General features: G+C 39.5%; 1 protein-coding gene and 1 pseudogene across 3 annotated transcripts in view; both read right to left on the bottom strand.

Annotated features, from left to right (window-relative positions):
• The window catches only part of FAAH2 (fatty acid amide hydrolase 2), a 217,511-nt gene that overhangs the window by 140,485 nt on the left and 60,877 nt on the right, over nt 1-16,149 (bottom strand). The window lies entirely within an intron of this gene.
• LOC127484958 (kelch-like protein 7 pseudogene) lies at nt 9,278-10,372 on the bottom strand (annotated as a pseudogene).

Genomic DNA, 16,149 nt, shown 5'->3' with positions numbered 1-16,149 from the left:
TGTGCTTTTCTTCTTTATCCTGTTGATATATGTATTGATTTGTGAATGGTGAATCAGCCTGTCTTTCACTATTGGGATAAATCCAATTCACATTTGATATTTGATATTTCAAAGAACTGTTTCATTTTGTCTGAGAATATTTTGTTGAGAATTTTACATCTAATTTCATCAAGAATATTGGTAGGTAATTTTGTTTTTATGTTGTGCCTTTAATTTTAGTATGAGAGTAATGTTGGATTTGCAAAACAAGTTTGGCAGAGCTCCAACCTTTATAAAACTTTGGAATAGCTTGGGAAGTATTCTAGCCCCTCCTTAAATTTTTTTTTTAACTTTTATTTACTGAATATAAATTTCCAAAGTGCAGTTTATAGATTACAATGGCTTCCCACCCATAACGTCCCTCGCACCCGCAACTCTCCCCTTTCCCACTCCCTCTCCCCTTCCATTAACATCATGATTCATTTTCGATTCTCTTTAAACATAGAAGATCAGTTTAGCATACATTAAGTAAATTTCAACAGTTTGCTCCCACACAGAAACATAAAGTGAAAAATACTGTTTGAGTACTAGTTATAGCATTAGATCTCAATGTACAGCACACTAAGGACAAAGATCCTACATGAGGAGTAAGTGCACAGTGACTCCTGTTGTTGACTTAACAAATTGACACTCTTGTTTATGCCATCAGTAATCACCCTAGGCTCTTGTCATGAGCTGCCAAGGCTATAGAAGCCCCTTGAGTTCACCGACTCTGATCATAATTAGACAAGGCCATGGTCAAAGTGGAAGATCTCTCCTCCCTTCAGAGAAAGGTACCTCCTTCTTTGATGACCCATTCTTTCCACTGGGATCGCACTCATGGAGATCTTCCATTTAGGTTTTTCTTTTTTTCCCCCAGAGTGTCTTGGCTTTCCATGCCTGAAATACTCCCATGGGCTTTTCAGCCAGATCCGCATGCCTTAAGGGCTGATTCTGAGGCCAGAGTGCTGTTTAGGACATCTGCCATTCTATGGGTCTGCTGTGTATCTCACTTCCCATGTTGGATCGTTCTCTCCCTTTTTTATTCTATCAGCTAGTATTTGCAGACACTATTCTTGTTTATGTGATCCCTTTGGTTCTTAGTCCTATCATTATGATCAATTGTGAACAGAAATTGATCACTGGGACTAGTGAGATGCATTGGTACATGCCAATTTGATGGGATTGAATTGGGATCCCCTGGTATGTTTCTAAGTCTACCATTTGAGGTAAGTCAGCTTGAGCATGTCCCGAATTGCACATCTCTTCCCTCCCTTCTTCCCACTCTTACATTTAACAGTGATCACTTTTCAGATAAGTTTTAGCACTTTAGAATAATTGTGTATGATTACAGTATTCAACCAAAAGTATTCAGTAGAACAAACAAAAAAAATACTAAGAGGGATAACATGTTAATTTGCTCATCAACAGTCAGTGTGAGGGCTGATCAAGTCACAGTTTCTCCTAGTGTTCATTTCACTTTAACAGGTGTCCTTTTTGGTGCTCAGTTAGTTGTCACCTATCAGGGAGAACAAGTGGTATTTGTCCCATTGGGATTGGCTAATTTCACTCAGCATAATGCTTCCCAGATTCCTAACAGGGATCACTTTTCAGTTAAAATTTAAACACCTAAGAATAATTGAGTGTTAATTACAGAGTTCAACCAATGGTACTAGAACAAAAAAATACTAAAATGGATAAAGTATTACATTGTATATCATCCGTCAGGACAAGAGCTGATCAAGTCACTGTTTCTCATAGTGTGCATTTCACTTCAAAAGTTTTCCCCTTTGGTACTCAGTTAGTTGTCGCTGATCAGGGAGAACATATGATATTTGTCCCTTTGGGACTGGCTTAATTCACTCAGCATGATGTTTTCCAAATTCCTCCATCTTGTTGCAAATGACAGGGTTTTGTTGTTTTTGACTGCTGTATAGTATTCTATAGAGTACATGTCCCATAATTTCTTTATCCAGTCTACCGTTGATGGGCATTTGGGTTGGTTCCAGATCTTAGCTATTGTGAATTGAGCTGCAATAAACATTAAGGTGCAGACAGCTTTTTGTTTGCCAATTTAATTTCCTTTGGGTAAATTCCAAGGTGTGGGATGGCTGTGTTGAATGGTAGGGTTATCTTCAGGTTTCTGAGGAATCTCCAGACTGACTTCCATAGTGGCTTAACCAATTTGCATTCCAATCAAAGGGGGTTAGTGTCCCTTTTTCCCCACATCCTCTCCAGCATCTATTGTTGGTAGATTTCTGAATGTGAGCCATTCTAACTGGGGTGAGGTGAAACCTCATTGTGGTTTTGATTTGCATTTCCCTGATTGCTAGTGATTTTGAACATTTTTTTCACGTGTCTGTTGGACATTTGGATTTCCTGTTTTGAAAAATGTCTATTGAGGTCCTTGGCCCATCTCTAAAGTGGGTTGTTTGTTTTGATGTTGTGGAGTTTCTTGATTTCTTTGTAGATTCTGGTTATCAACCGTTTATCAGTTGCACAGTTTGCAAATATATTTTCCCATTCTGTTGGTTGCCTCTTCACTTTCATGACTGTTTCTTTTGCAGTACAGAAACTTCTCAATTTGATGCAATCCCAAATGTTAATTTTGTCATTGACTGCCTGTGCTTCTGGGTTGTTTTCCAAGAAGTCATTGCCGGTACCTATATCTTGCAGGGTTTTTTCAATGTTCTCTAATAATTTGATGGTGTCAGGTCGTAGATTTAAGTCTTTAATCCATCTTGAGTGAATTTTTGTGTAAGGTGAAAGGCAGGGGTCTTGCTTCATGATTCTGCAGGTGGAAATCCAGTTTTCCCAGCACCATTTATTGAATAGACTGTCCTTACTCCAGGGACTGGTTTTGGATCCTTGATCAAATATGAGTTGGCTGTATATGTTTGGGTTGACTTGTGCTGTTTCTATTCTGTTCCATTGGTCTATCCATCTTTTTCTGTACCATTACCATGCAGTTTTGATTACAACTGCCCTGTAGTATGTCCTGAAATCTTGTATTGTAATGCCTCCGGCTTTGTTTTTGTTGAACAAGATTGCTTTAGCTATTCGAGGTCTCCTGTGTCTCCATATGAATTTCAGCTTCATTTTTTCCAGATCTGAGAAGAATGTCTTTGGTATCTTGATTGGTATTGCATTGAATCTATAAATTGCTTTTGGGAGAATGGACATTTTGATGATATTGATTCTTCCAATCCATGAGCATGGAAGATTTTTCCTTTTCTTGGTATCCTCTTCTATTTCTTTCTTTAAGATTTTGTAATTTTCATCGTAGATATCCTTCAGGTCCTTGGTTAACTTTATTCCAAGGTATTTGATTGTTTTTGTAGCTATTGTGAATGGGATTGATCTTAGAAGTACTTTCTCAGCCATGACATTGTCTATGTATACAAAGGCTGTTGATTTTTGTGCATTGATTTTATACCCTGCTACTCTGCCAAAATCTTCTATGAGTTCCAATAGTCTCTTAGTAGAGTTCTTTGGATCCCCTAAATAATCATAACATCTGCAAAGAGGGATATTTTAAGTTCTTCCTTCCCAATTTGTATCCCTTTAATTTCTTTTTCTTGCCTAATAGCTCTGTCTAAAACTTCCAGAACTATATTGAATAGCAGTGGTGAGAGTGGACATCCCTGTCTGGTACCAGATCTCAGTGGAAATGCTTCCAACTTTTCCCCATTCAATAGGATGTTGGCCGTGGGTTTCTCATAGATTGCTTTGATTGTATTGAGGAATGTTCCTTCCAAACCCAGTTTGCTTAGAGTTTTCATCATGAAAGGGTGTTGTATTTTATCGAATGCTTTCTCGGCATCTATTGAGATAATCATATGATTTTTCTTCTGCAGTCTGTTAATGTGGTGTATCACATTGATTGTTTTGCGCACATTAAACCATCCTTGCATACCAGGGATAAATTCCACTTGGTCTGGGTGGATGATCTTTCTGATGTGTTGTTGCATTCTATTGGCGAGAATTTTATTAAGGATTTTTGAATCTATGTTCATCAGGGATATTGGTCTGCAATTTTCTTTCAATGCTGTATCTTTTATTGGCTTAGGAATTAAGGTGATGCTGGCTTCATAGAAAGAATGTGGGAGGACTCCCTCTTTTTCGATTGTTCTGAATAGTTTGAGAAGAATTGGAGTTAGTTCTTCTTTAAATGTCTGGTAGAATTCAGCAGTGAATCCATCTGGTCCTGGGCTTTTCTTTGTTGGGAGGGCCTTTATTACTGTTTCAATTTCTGTCTCAGTTATGGGTCTGTTTAGGTTTTCGATGTCTTCCTGGTTCAATTTAGGTAGGTTGCATGTGTCCAGGAATCTATCCATTTCTGATAGGTTTCCCTGTTTGCTGGCATACAAGTCCTTGTAGTAATTTCTGATGATTCTTTTTATTTCTGCGGGGTCTGTTGTTACATTTCCTTTTTCATCTCTGATTTTATTGTTTTGGGTCTTTTCTCTTCTTTTTTTAGTTAGTTGGGCCAATGGGGTGTCAATTTTGTTTATTTTTTTCAAAAAACCAGCTCCTTGTTTGGCTGATTTTTTGTAATGTTTTTTTGGATTCAATCCTGTTGATTTCTTCTCTGATTTTAATTATTTCTCTTATCCTACTAGATTTGGGTCTGGTTTGCTGTAGATATTCTAGATCCTTGAGTTGAACTGTAAACTCAACTTTCTGGTGCCTTTCCAATTTCTTGATGTAGGCACCTATTGATATAAACTTTCCTCTTATCACTGTTTTTGCTGTGTCCCATAAGTTTTGGTATGTTGTGCTGTTATCCTCATTTACTTCCAGAAAGTTTTTGATTTCTCTTTTGATTTCTTCTATGACCCATTGTTCATTCAGGAGCATGTTGTTCAATCTCCATGTGTTTGCGTATGCTCTAGGGATTCCTGAGTTGCTAACTTCCAACTTCATTCCTTTATGGTCTGAGAAGCTGCATGGTATGATTCTAATTCTTTTGAATTTGCTGAGACTTGCTTTATGGCCTAGTATGTGGTCAATCCTAGAGAAGGTTCCATGTACTGCTGAGAAGAATGTAAAATCTTTAGCTGTAGGATTGAAAGTTCTGTATATATCTGTTAGATCCATTTGGGCTATAGTGTCGTTTAAATCTACTGTTTCCTTGTTGACCTTCTGTCCTGTTGATCTGTCTATTTCTGAGAGTGGGGTATTGAAGTCCCCCAGTACTATTGTATTGGGGTCTAAGTCTCCCTTTAACTCCCTTAACAAATCTTTTAAATAAACCTGTGCCCTGTAATTCGGTGCATATGCATTGATAATCGTTTTATCTTCCTGTTGAATTGATCCCTAAATCTTTATATAGTGCCCCTCTTTGTCTCTCTTAACAGTTTTTGTGGTAAAGTTTATGTTGTCCAATATTAAGATGGCTACGCCTTCTCTTTCTTCATTTCTGTTGGCATGGTATATCTTTTTCCAGCCTTTCACTTTCAGTCTGTATGCATCTTTGTTGGACAGATATTTTTCTTGTAAGTAGCAAATAGATGGGTTTTGTTTCTTAAGCCAATCAGCCAATCAGTGTCTTTTAACTTGACAGTTCAGGCCATTAATGTTCAATGTGACTAATGATAAGTGGTAACTTTGCCCTGCCATTTGCCAAAGATAAGTTCTAATATATGCTTTGAATTCCCTGTGATCTTTTGCTGTGAGCTTTCCTTCCTTTACCTTCTTTCATATTGATGACCGTGTTTCTGTGTTTCTGTGTGCAACACATCTTGAAGCAACTTTTGCAGGGCTGGACGAGTGGCAACAAAATCTTTCAATTTCTGTTTGCTATGAAAAGTCTTTATTTCACCTTCATTCACAAATGAGAGCTTTTCAGGATATAATATTCTGGGCTGGCAGTTTTTCTCTCAGTACCTGGGCTATATCTCACCATTCCCTCCTAGCTTGTAGGGTTTCTGATGAGAAGTCAGCTGTGAGTCTGATTGGAGATTCTCTGAGAGTAATCTGACGTTTCTCTCTTGCACATTTTAGGATCTTTTCTTTATGTTTCACTGTGGAGAGTTTAATTACAATGTGTCGTGGTGAGGATCTCTTTTGGTCGTGTTTATTAGGGGTTCTGTGAGCTTCCTGTACTAGGATTTCTCTGTCCTTCTCCAAACCTGGAAAGTTCTCTGCTAGTATCTCACTAAAAAGGCCTTCTAATCCTTTCTCCCTCTCCATGCCTTCAGGAACTCCTAGAACCCGAATGTTGGGTTTTTTAATAGTATCCTGAAGATTCCCGACAATATGTTTTAGATTTCTAATTTCCTCTTCCTTTCTTTGGTCTGACTGTATCCTTTCCTGCTCTCTGTCTTCTAAGTACGATATTCTCTCTTCTGCTTCACCCATTCTGTTTTTAAGGCGCTTTAGTGTGTTTTTCATTTGATCTATTGAATTCACTTCATTATGATTTCTCATCACTATCACAGTTTCCTCTTCTACTAGTTTCTGCGTTTCATTTTGACTCTTCCTTAATATTTCATTTTCACAAGAGAGATTTTCTATCTTGTCCATTAAGGATTTCTGTAGTTCAAGAATTTGTTTTTGATAACTTCTTAATGTTCTTATCAATTTTTTGAGATCTGCTTCTTTCATTTCTTCTATCTCATCATCTTCATAATCTTGAATTGGGGTGTCGATTTCATTTGAGGGCGTCATGGTGACTTCCTTGTTTTTACTACCTCGGTTTTTGCATTTTTTATTTGGCATATTGGAGATATTTGGTTTCTTCACTGTGGTGCTTTTTCTTGTTATACTATGACTCTAGATTAAGTGGACTGTCTGTTCTTGAAGGAGCCTTAGAGGCTTGAGATGGGTGTGGCCTGAGAGCTCTGTTTGGTGTGCCAAAGGTGACACTCCCAGGTTAGGCGTGGTAGATCTCTCTCTTTCTCTCTCTTTTTTTGATTCAAAAGAGAAGTAATTCTGCACAGCTGAACGAAGTTGGAGGTAGTTAGCAGGCAAATGATATAGCCACAGGAGCCAGAGATCAAAAGCTCTTTCCCAAGGACCACACAGGGAATCTGTTCTGCCCTCAGAGTGGGCTCAAATTCTCCTTCAGTCTCCCACTGGGTTGCCAAAGTTACGGAATTGTAGCGTCTCTGGAGAGTACTCACGTGAATTCCGTGAGTTCTCACCCCCACCGTCTCTTTTTTCACAGTCTCAGTTCAGTAGCACCACAAATTCACTAGGTCCTAATCTCCTGTTAATTCACCCCGCCCAGATTCAGGTTTTTCTGCTATGCTCAGGGCCGGTGCAGACCTGAGGTCGCTCTGCTTTTGACGTATGTCCAAGATGGCGCCTGCTCTTTGTCTTGCTCGCCTTTGAGAGGTGAGCTGAGAGAGAGAAACCCGTGTCGGTATCAGTCACTTTTTTTTTTCTCTCTCTCTCTGCTAGTTAGCCTGGTGAACTTTTCCCTCCGGGTTCATTCCCTCTAGTCTCCTCTTTCCGCTTGCCTGCCGGTGTCTCGGGCTATTGAGGTTCGGCTCACCTCGAGTTCCAGCGCTGGTGTGTTGAGTCTGCCGCTGGTGTCCCGAACTGTTTGCTCCGACGCTCTCCACGCAGGTCCACTGTGAATCACTAGTTCTGGAAGAGTTTCTTCTGCTATTTCTTCCCCTACTCTTCCTTGAACCTGCAGTATCTCCACTGTTATTAAACTGTCTCTCCCCGGACTATCAGTGTGCTCCCTTCCTATTCTGCCATCTTTCCCACTTCCTGTTAGATTTTAATCTAAATGTATTGTAAAATTCAATTGTAAAGTCATCAAGCCTCAGGCTATTCTGTGAGAAGAGAACTAATCACTTTTTAAATCTTATTAGATTTGTGTTATTTTCTTCATTTTTTCTGGATAAATTGTATGTGTTTTGGAACTAATCCATTTCTTTGATATTTTCCAACTTGTTAGCATATAGTTGTTCATAGATTTTTGTATTTCTGTGATGGCACTCTAATGCCTTCTCATCTCTAATTGTATTTATTTGAACTATTCCTATTTTGTTATTTGTTATTCTGGCAAAAAAATGGTCTTTTACCTTTTCTAAAAAAAAGAACAGCAAAGTGAAGGACAACCAACAGAATGGGAAAATATTTCAAATTTATGAAAATGATAAAGGACTCAGAATTTATAAAGTGCTCAAGAAACTCAACAACGAAACAAACAATCCAATTAAGACATTGACAAAGAACTTCAGTGGGCATTTTCAAGAGTGGAAATTCAAATGGCTGACAGACACATGAAAAAGTGCTCAGCATCACTAGCCATAAGGGAAATGCAAATCAAAACCACAATGAGGTTTCACCTCACCCCAGTTAGAATGACTCTCATACAGAAAGCAATACAAGAAATGCTGGAAAGAATGTGGGGGAAAAGGTACTCAAATCCACCACTGCTGGGAATGTAAATTGTCGCAGCCACTGTGGAAGACAGTAGGGAGATACCTAAGAAATTTCAATATAGACCTACCATATGATCCAGCCATCACACTTTTTGGTATTTACCCAAATGAAAAGAAAACAGCATATGAAAGAGTGATCTGTATCTTAATGTTTATGGAATCAACCTAAATGTGCATCAACTGGAGACTGGATTAAGAGATTATATTGTATGTACACTATGGAATATTACACTGTGGTTTTAAAAAATGAAATACTCTTGGCTGGTGCTGTGGCTCACTTGGCTAATCTTCTGCCTGCGGCACCGGCACCCCAGGTTCTAGTCCCTGTTGGGGTGCCAGATTCTGTCCCAGTTGCTCCTCTTCCAGTCCAGCTCTCTGCTGTGGCCTGGGAGGGCAGTGGAGGATGGCCCAAATGCTTGGGCCCTGCACCCACATGGGAGACCAGGAGGAAGTAACTGGCTCCTGGCTTCGGATTGGTGCAGTGCACCGGCCGTGGCAGCCATTTAGGGGGTGAACCAACGGAAGGAAGGAAGACCTTTTTCTCTGTCTCTCTCTCTCTCACTGTCTAGCTCTGCCTGTCAAAAAAAATTGAAATGCTCTCATTTGCAACAAACTGGATGCAACTGGAAACCACTATACTTAGTGAAATAAGTCAGTCACCAAAACAGAGGTAAAATACGTTCTCCCTGATCTGTGGTAACTAATAGAGTGCCTAAAAGATAATCTATAGAAGTGAAATGGACACTTTGGGATGTCATGATTTTGAACATCCCTGTCTTGACTGTAGAGGAACAGTGTTTTTATTCGTTTTTCTTCATATTATATGTTGAACATTCTATTTAGTCTAGGATTAATCTTATGAGTATGTAGTTAACTGAAATCAGATCTTTGTAAAAAAATAAGAATGGGACTAGAAAAGGTAGAAAGAAGAAGGATGGGAGTGAAAGTGAGAGGAGGGTAGAGTAGAAAGAATAACTATGTTCCTAAGTCTATATTTATGAAATGCATGAAGTTTGTATACAGTAAGTAAAAGTTTTCTAAGTTAAACATTTTTTCAGTAGAAAGCGTATGTCTATCCAGCTGTAATCTTTTGGGTTAAAATATTTACAAGACTGTGTTTGGAAGCCTCCAAATGTGGCTATGTGATAGTTTTGTTTCTTTCCTCTATGACGTGTGCCATCTAAGAGTTCTTCTCAATCCTCTAGAGATAGAAGATGGTACCTCATCCTGCTTATCACCATCTTAAGTCATTCAGGATTGTCTTGAATAAATGATTCAGCTTGTGCTATTTTAACTTAAGAAATACTGTGATATAAGATAAAGCCTGACCTTAGCATGGATATCAACCTTAAATGGCTGGCGACTATGTTCATCCTATTTCAGCCTCCTGATCCACTGCCCTCACAAAGTGTCCTGGATGAGAAGATGTGTTATGTGCTTCACATAAGATTGGAGAAATTCATAAGTTTTGTAAACTTTGATAAAATGCTGATGAATAAAGTAATCTGCAGTTGCTTTCAATTCAGGGTAGTCCAGACACTCCGCTAGCACACTTTGCCAAGACAGTTTGAAGCATCTACTTCTTTCAAAAAATCAACAAGCATTTTCTTCACATGTTCAGTCTGGTACTGGTTGCTGCATCTAGCAAGGACAGAACATGGTTGCTAGTCACAGAAATTCTGGCCTTTAAGCAAATTCCACAAGTTGTTCAATAAGGTTGGGTTCAGCAACTTTGAGTTCTACTTTAAAGGACTACTTTCAAGTGTGTTAGCTGTGAACAATAGGTTAAAACTGGACATATTCCTCCATTTTGTTGCAAATGGAGGAATCTGGAACACATCATGCTGAGTGAAATAAGCCAGTCCCAAAGGGACAAATACCATATGTTCGCCCTGATCGACGACAACTGACTGAACACCAAAAAGGAAACCTGTTGAAGTGAAATGGACACTATGGGAAATGGTGACTTGATCAGCATAGCCCTGACTGTTAATGAACAACTTAATACATTATCCCTCTTAGTAGTTTTTTTTGTCTGTTCTACTTAATATGACTGGTTTAATTCTGTAATTAATACATAGTTATTCTTAAGTGTTGAAATTTAACTGAAATGTGATCCCCGTTAAACATAAGAGTGGGGATAAGAGAGGGAAGAGATGTGCCATTTGGGACATGCTCAAGCTGACTTGCCCAAATGGTAGAGTTAGAAACATACCAGGGGACTCCAATTTAATCCCATCAAGGTGGCATGTACCAATGCCATCTCACCAGGCCAAGTGATCAATTTCAGTTCACAATTGATCATAATGAAAGGACTAAGAGTCAAAGGAAGCATATAAACAAGTCTAGTACCTGCTAATACTAACTGATAGAATAAATAAAGGGGAGAGTGATCCAACATGGGAAGCGAGATACTCAGCAGACTCATAGAATGGCGGATGTCCTAAACAGCACTCTGGCCTCGGAATCAGCCCTAAAGGCATTCGGATCTGGCTGAAAAGCCCATGAGATTATTTCAGGCATGGAAAGCCAAGACACTCTGGCAAAAAACAAAACAAAACAAAACCAAAAAAAAAAAAAAAAGAAAAAAAAAAACCCTAAATGAAAGATCTCTGTGAGTGAGATCCCAGTGGAAAGAACAGGTCTTCAAAGAAGGAGGTACCTTTCTCTGAAGGGAGGAGAGAACCTCCACTTTGAATATGACCTTGTCTAAACAAGATAAGAGTCGGTGAACTCAAAAGGCTTCCATAGCCTTGGAAACTCATGACTGGTGCATAGGGAGATTACTGATGCCATAAACAGGAGTGTCAATTGGTAAAGTCAACAACAGGAGTCACTGTGCACTTACTCCTCATGTTGGATCTCTGTCCTTAATGTGCTGTACATTGAGACTTAATGCTATAATGAGTACTCAAACAGTATATTTCGCTTTGTGTTTCTATGGGGGTGCAAACTGTTGAAATCTTTACTTAATGTATATATACTAAACTGATCTTCTGTAAAAAAAAAGAAGAAATTATCAATTCCCAACTTGACTCTCACTGGGATTAAACATGACAATAGGTCTGATCTGATTTCATCATCATTTAAAAAATCATCTATTATTTTTCACTTTATGTTTGTGTGGGAGCAAACTGCTGAAATCTTTACTTAATGTATGCTAAACTGATCTTCTGTATATAAAGAGAATCGAAAATGAATCTTGATGTGAATGGAAGGGGAGAGGGAGTGGGAAAGGGGAGGGATGAGGGTGGGAGAGACGATATGGGGGGGAAGCCATTGTAATCCGTAAGCCGTACTTTGGAAATTTATATTCATTAAATAAAAGTTAAAAAAAAACTGGACAGACATCAGTTGCCCTTTTGAGAAACAAAGAGATACAGTGTGCATTCTTAGGGGAACAATGTACTATACATTTTTGTGGATCTCTGCTTTTCCCCATAAAGTGAATGAACATAGCAGTGAAGAATATTCTCCATTCAAAACTAAGCACTCCAATATCTGGAGACAGCCTTGCTGACTGTGCTACAGAGGGAAAAATGTATGCAACTGGAGGTTCCAAAGCAGGAAATTCAGTTCTGTATCTAATTGAGTGCTATGACACTAGAAGAGAAAACTGGCATGCCATGTTCAGCATGCTGATTCAGTGCTGCAGTCATGAGATGGTGGAAACCAATGGCCTCATCTGTGTGTGTGAAGGATGGAAGTTTAGGAAACGTCTCTAGAAGAGTTCTTAATTCCTGTGATTACAATCCTAGCACCAAAACATGGACAGAGCTGTGTCCGATGATTGAGGCCAGGAAGAATCATGGGCTGTTTTTTGTAAAAGACAAGGCATTTTCCTGGGCAGTCAGAACGGTTTAGGTGTTCAGGACAATGTAGAATATCATGATATTAAATGAAGTGAATGGAATATGGTTTCACCAATGCCCTAGAAAAGTTTGGCAGTAAAGTATGCATCCATTGGTTCTATAATTTATGTCTTGGTTTGTTCTAAAGGCATCAGTCGATTAGGGCACATTCTCAAGTATGACACTGAAACAGACAAATGGGTCACCAACTCCAAAGTCTGTGCTTCTCCAGTCACGAGTTATTTAGTTTGTGTTGATGATACTTGTGGAGTAAATATATATATATATATATATATATATATATATATATATATATTGAAACTTGAAAAGCGAGTGGACTTCCAAGTTTCCTCAGACATTCGAAAATATGGCTACCAGTGTTTGTTTCAAGAGTTTGGTTACACTTCCGACTGCTATGCCTGGTGCCACGTGCCTGTGGGTCCCTCTTGAAGCACAGACTTAAAATGGAAAGTATTACTGAAGTACAGCTTCTGAGGAGGAGTGGCACTTAGACTGTCTGGGACACCATTATTGGAAACAGTCTTACAGAACCAGCTGTCCAGTTTTGGTGCTTGAGTCTTGAATAGAAATTGCTAAATGGAAAGATGCTCTAATGACTGGGTCTTTTTCCTTTTAAATTTTTTTTTATTTGAGGATTCTTCAACATTGTTATTGGAATTATTTTCAGATTGTTTCCAACATTGTTTTTGTTTTCAGTAATGGTTATATTTTTCCAGTGTGGTTCATTTGAGTGAGAACTGGTCCTTATTTTTAATACAAAGACTGCACCCAATTCATGGTTTGGCTTATGGTTGTATAGTTGTGTAATGGATTATGGACTGTTACACACCATGCTGCCTCAGGCCTGTTTTTGGTTTTTGTCTCCCCATGTGTTCTGATGGGAAAAACAGCTTTCTTGTCTTTCCCTTGGGAATGCGGCAAGTTCATTCTAAGATCTTTCTGGAAAGAAGTAAGGGAAAGGAAAACCTAAATATAGCTTATTTTCAGTCTGATCCAAGCATCATAACATGGGTTGGCACAAAAAGTTGGGGGTGAGGAGTGTGGTAGTTACCAGTTTATGTTTTCAGAATGAGATGGGAGCATCTTTCCTTGGACTCTTGCTTTGATATCATCAGGCACGGTTAGACCAAGTCAACTTAGCACAAAGCCTTTAGTATCAATTGTTGGAATCAAAACATCTCATTCTGATCACCTTAGGTTTTTTTTTTCTTTTCCTATTTTTTTCTCAATAGGGGTGAGAGAGAGGGTTTTGTGCCCCTACAGGGAGGGTGTCTGCACTAAGGATTTATAAACAATTTGGGAGCTCATAACCTCATCAGAAACTGCCTTTAGCCACACTCCTGATCTGCTAGATGAGCAACAAAAAGATGAAATAAGTTCTTAAGAATTAAGCAATGTTATTTTAATTTGCTATTTTTTCAACGTTCTATGTATCTTTAAAATTGTTAATATGAAATCAATTTCTTGCCAAATACTTTTGTCAAACAAAATTATTGGCCTGGTGGGAACTGAAGTGAGGTCAGCTTTTTGGTAAACTTAAGTGGATTTTGGTGAGCCTATAGATCTTTATATCCCTAAAGATAGTTTTTTAAATTCCCAAAGAAAAATCTCTCCTCTGATCTAATAACTCATCTTTGGGGTAAAGAGTTAAGTGTCCAAAGGTTATAACAGTTCATGAGGTCAGAGGGAGCTAGCCTGGCGCCTGGACTCTGCCCCTCCACTGACAGATTCCAACAGAAGTGAATTTAAATTATCCAGTAGAGAATGCTGGGCAAGGCAAGAGCAGGGGTAGGACTGGGTTATTAAGATACAGGCTGCTGCCAGCGCCGTGGCTCACTAGGCTAATCCTCCTCCTTGCAGTGCCGGCACACCGGGTTCTAGTCCCGGTCGGGGCGCCAGATTCTGTCCCAGTTGCCCCTCTTCCAGGCCAGCTCTCTGCTGTGGCCAGGGAGTGCAGTGGAGGATGGCCCAAGTCCTTGGATCATGCACCCCATGGGAGACCAGGATAAGTACCTGGCTCCTGCCATCGGATCAGTGTGGTGCGCCGGCTGCAGCGCGCCAGCCGCGGTGGCCATTGGAGGGTGAACCAACGGCAAAAGGAAGACCTTTCTCTCTGTCTGTCTCTCTCTCACTGTCCACTATGCCTGTCAAAAAATAAAATAAAAAAAAGATACAGGCTGCCGTATATTTTTTATTTTTTTTAATTTTTTTGACAGGCAGAGTGGACAGTGAGAGAGAGAGACAGAGAGAAAGGTCTTCCTTTGCCGTTGGTTCACCCTCCAATGACCGCCACGGCCCACGCGCTGCGGCCGGCACACCGCACTGATCCGATGGCAGGAGCCAGGTACTTCTGGTCTCCCATGGGGTGCATGATCCAAGGACTTGGGCCATCCTCCACTGCACTCCCTGGCCACAGCAGAGAGCTGGCCTGGAAGAGAGGCAACCGGGACAGAATCCGGTGCCCAAACCAGGACTAGAACCCGGTGTGCCGGCGCCGCTAGGCGGAGGATTAGCCTAGGGAGCTGCAGCGCTGGCCCAGGCTGCTGTATTTTAACCAATGGTTTGGGGGAAGGGTGTCTGGAGAAAACAAAATGACTTCCTTGTTTTGAAACTTGAAATTATTGGGGCCGGTGCTGTGGCGCAGTAGGTTAATCCTCCACCTACAGTGCCAGCATCCTATATGGGCTCTGGTTCGAGTCCCGACTGCTCTTCTTCCCATCCAGCTCTCTGCTATGGCCTGGGAAAGCAGTGGAAGATGGCTCAAGTGCTTGGGCCCCTGCACCCACACAGGTGACCGGGAGAAAGCTTCTGGCTCTTAGCTTCGGATTGGCGCATTTCCAGCCGTTGAGGCCATTTCAGGAGTGAACCACCTGAAGGAAGACTTTTCTCTCTGTCTCTTCCTCTGTCTGCAACTCTATCTCTCAAATAAAATATTAAAAAAGAGAGACTTGAATATTATTTTTTGTTTGGTAAAATTGGGAGAAAATTCTAATGTCCCTAGCCACAAGGGACCACTTCCACTGAGAAATGACAGTGGGAACTCAAAACTTTGAAAACATTTGGGAAAAGGGAAAATTGGCTTTCTGTTAATTGTCAAATGTTCCAGTGGGTCTCTCTTTTTGTTGGGATATGTTAGGTTGTATGTACACATTTATGGACCACAGTCTACTGAGGTTACAAGCCTCAGAAAAGATTACTAGTAAAATCTGGATTTTTGTTTCTTTAGCTCAATAAAAGCCCACTGGAAAAAAATAGAGTTTGATTACAAAGATTTGGTTTGGTGTTTTGTTAAAGAATGTTCAAAGTGAAGTGCATATCAAATTGATGATTATTTTATATAGCTTCCCTTACTTAATTCAAAGATTATATTTTAACAGGCCTAATAAGCAAGAGCATATCTAGCAAAAAAATTTTAAAAGTTATATGAATTTGGTGGAAATATGAATTTCTGGAATCAATTTCACATTTATAACTATAATTATGACAGAGTGAGGAACAGGCCCATCAGTGAAGCAGCCTCATCTTAACTATAATTCTATTTTCATACATTATAGAAGTGCTATGTAGTTAGAACTGTTTGTTTCAGTTTAGTCAAGAACTAAGAATAGTATGAATTCCAAATCAAGATGGGCAACTCTGAGAGAGCAACTTAGTCTCATATAATTTTGCTAGACTTCATTTGCTTCCTTCAGTGTCAAATATATTCCATTTCAAAAGTAAGTCACAGTGAGTTGAGTCATAAACTCACATAACACTTCATAAACAATATTTTGGGGGCTTAACTATATGCTGAACTCCTGAAAAAATACATTAATACAGTTAAATATATTCCATCTTTTAAATTTGAGAAATGG

This window comes from Oryctolagus cuniculus, chromosome X, assembly GCF_964237555.1.
Source record: "Oryctolagus cuniculus chromosome X, mOryCun1.1, whole genome shotgun sequence".
Taxonomy (NCBI): domain Eukaryota; kingdom Metazoa; phylum Chordata; class Mammalia; order Lagomorpha; family Leporidae; genus Oryctolagus; species Oryctolagus cuniculus.
The sequence above is the reverse complement of the archived record's forward strand: the minus strand, read 5'-3'. Positions and strand labels throughout refer to the sequence as shown.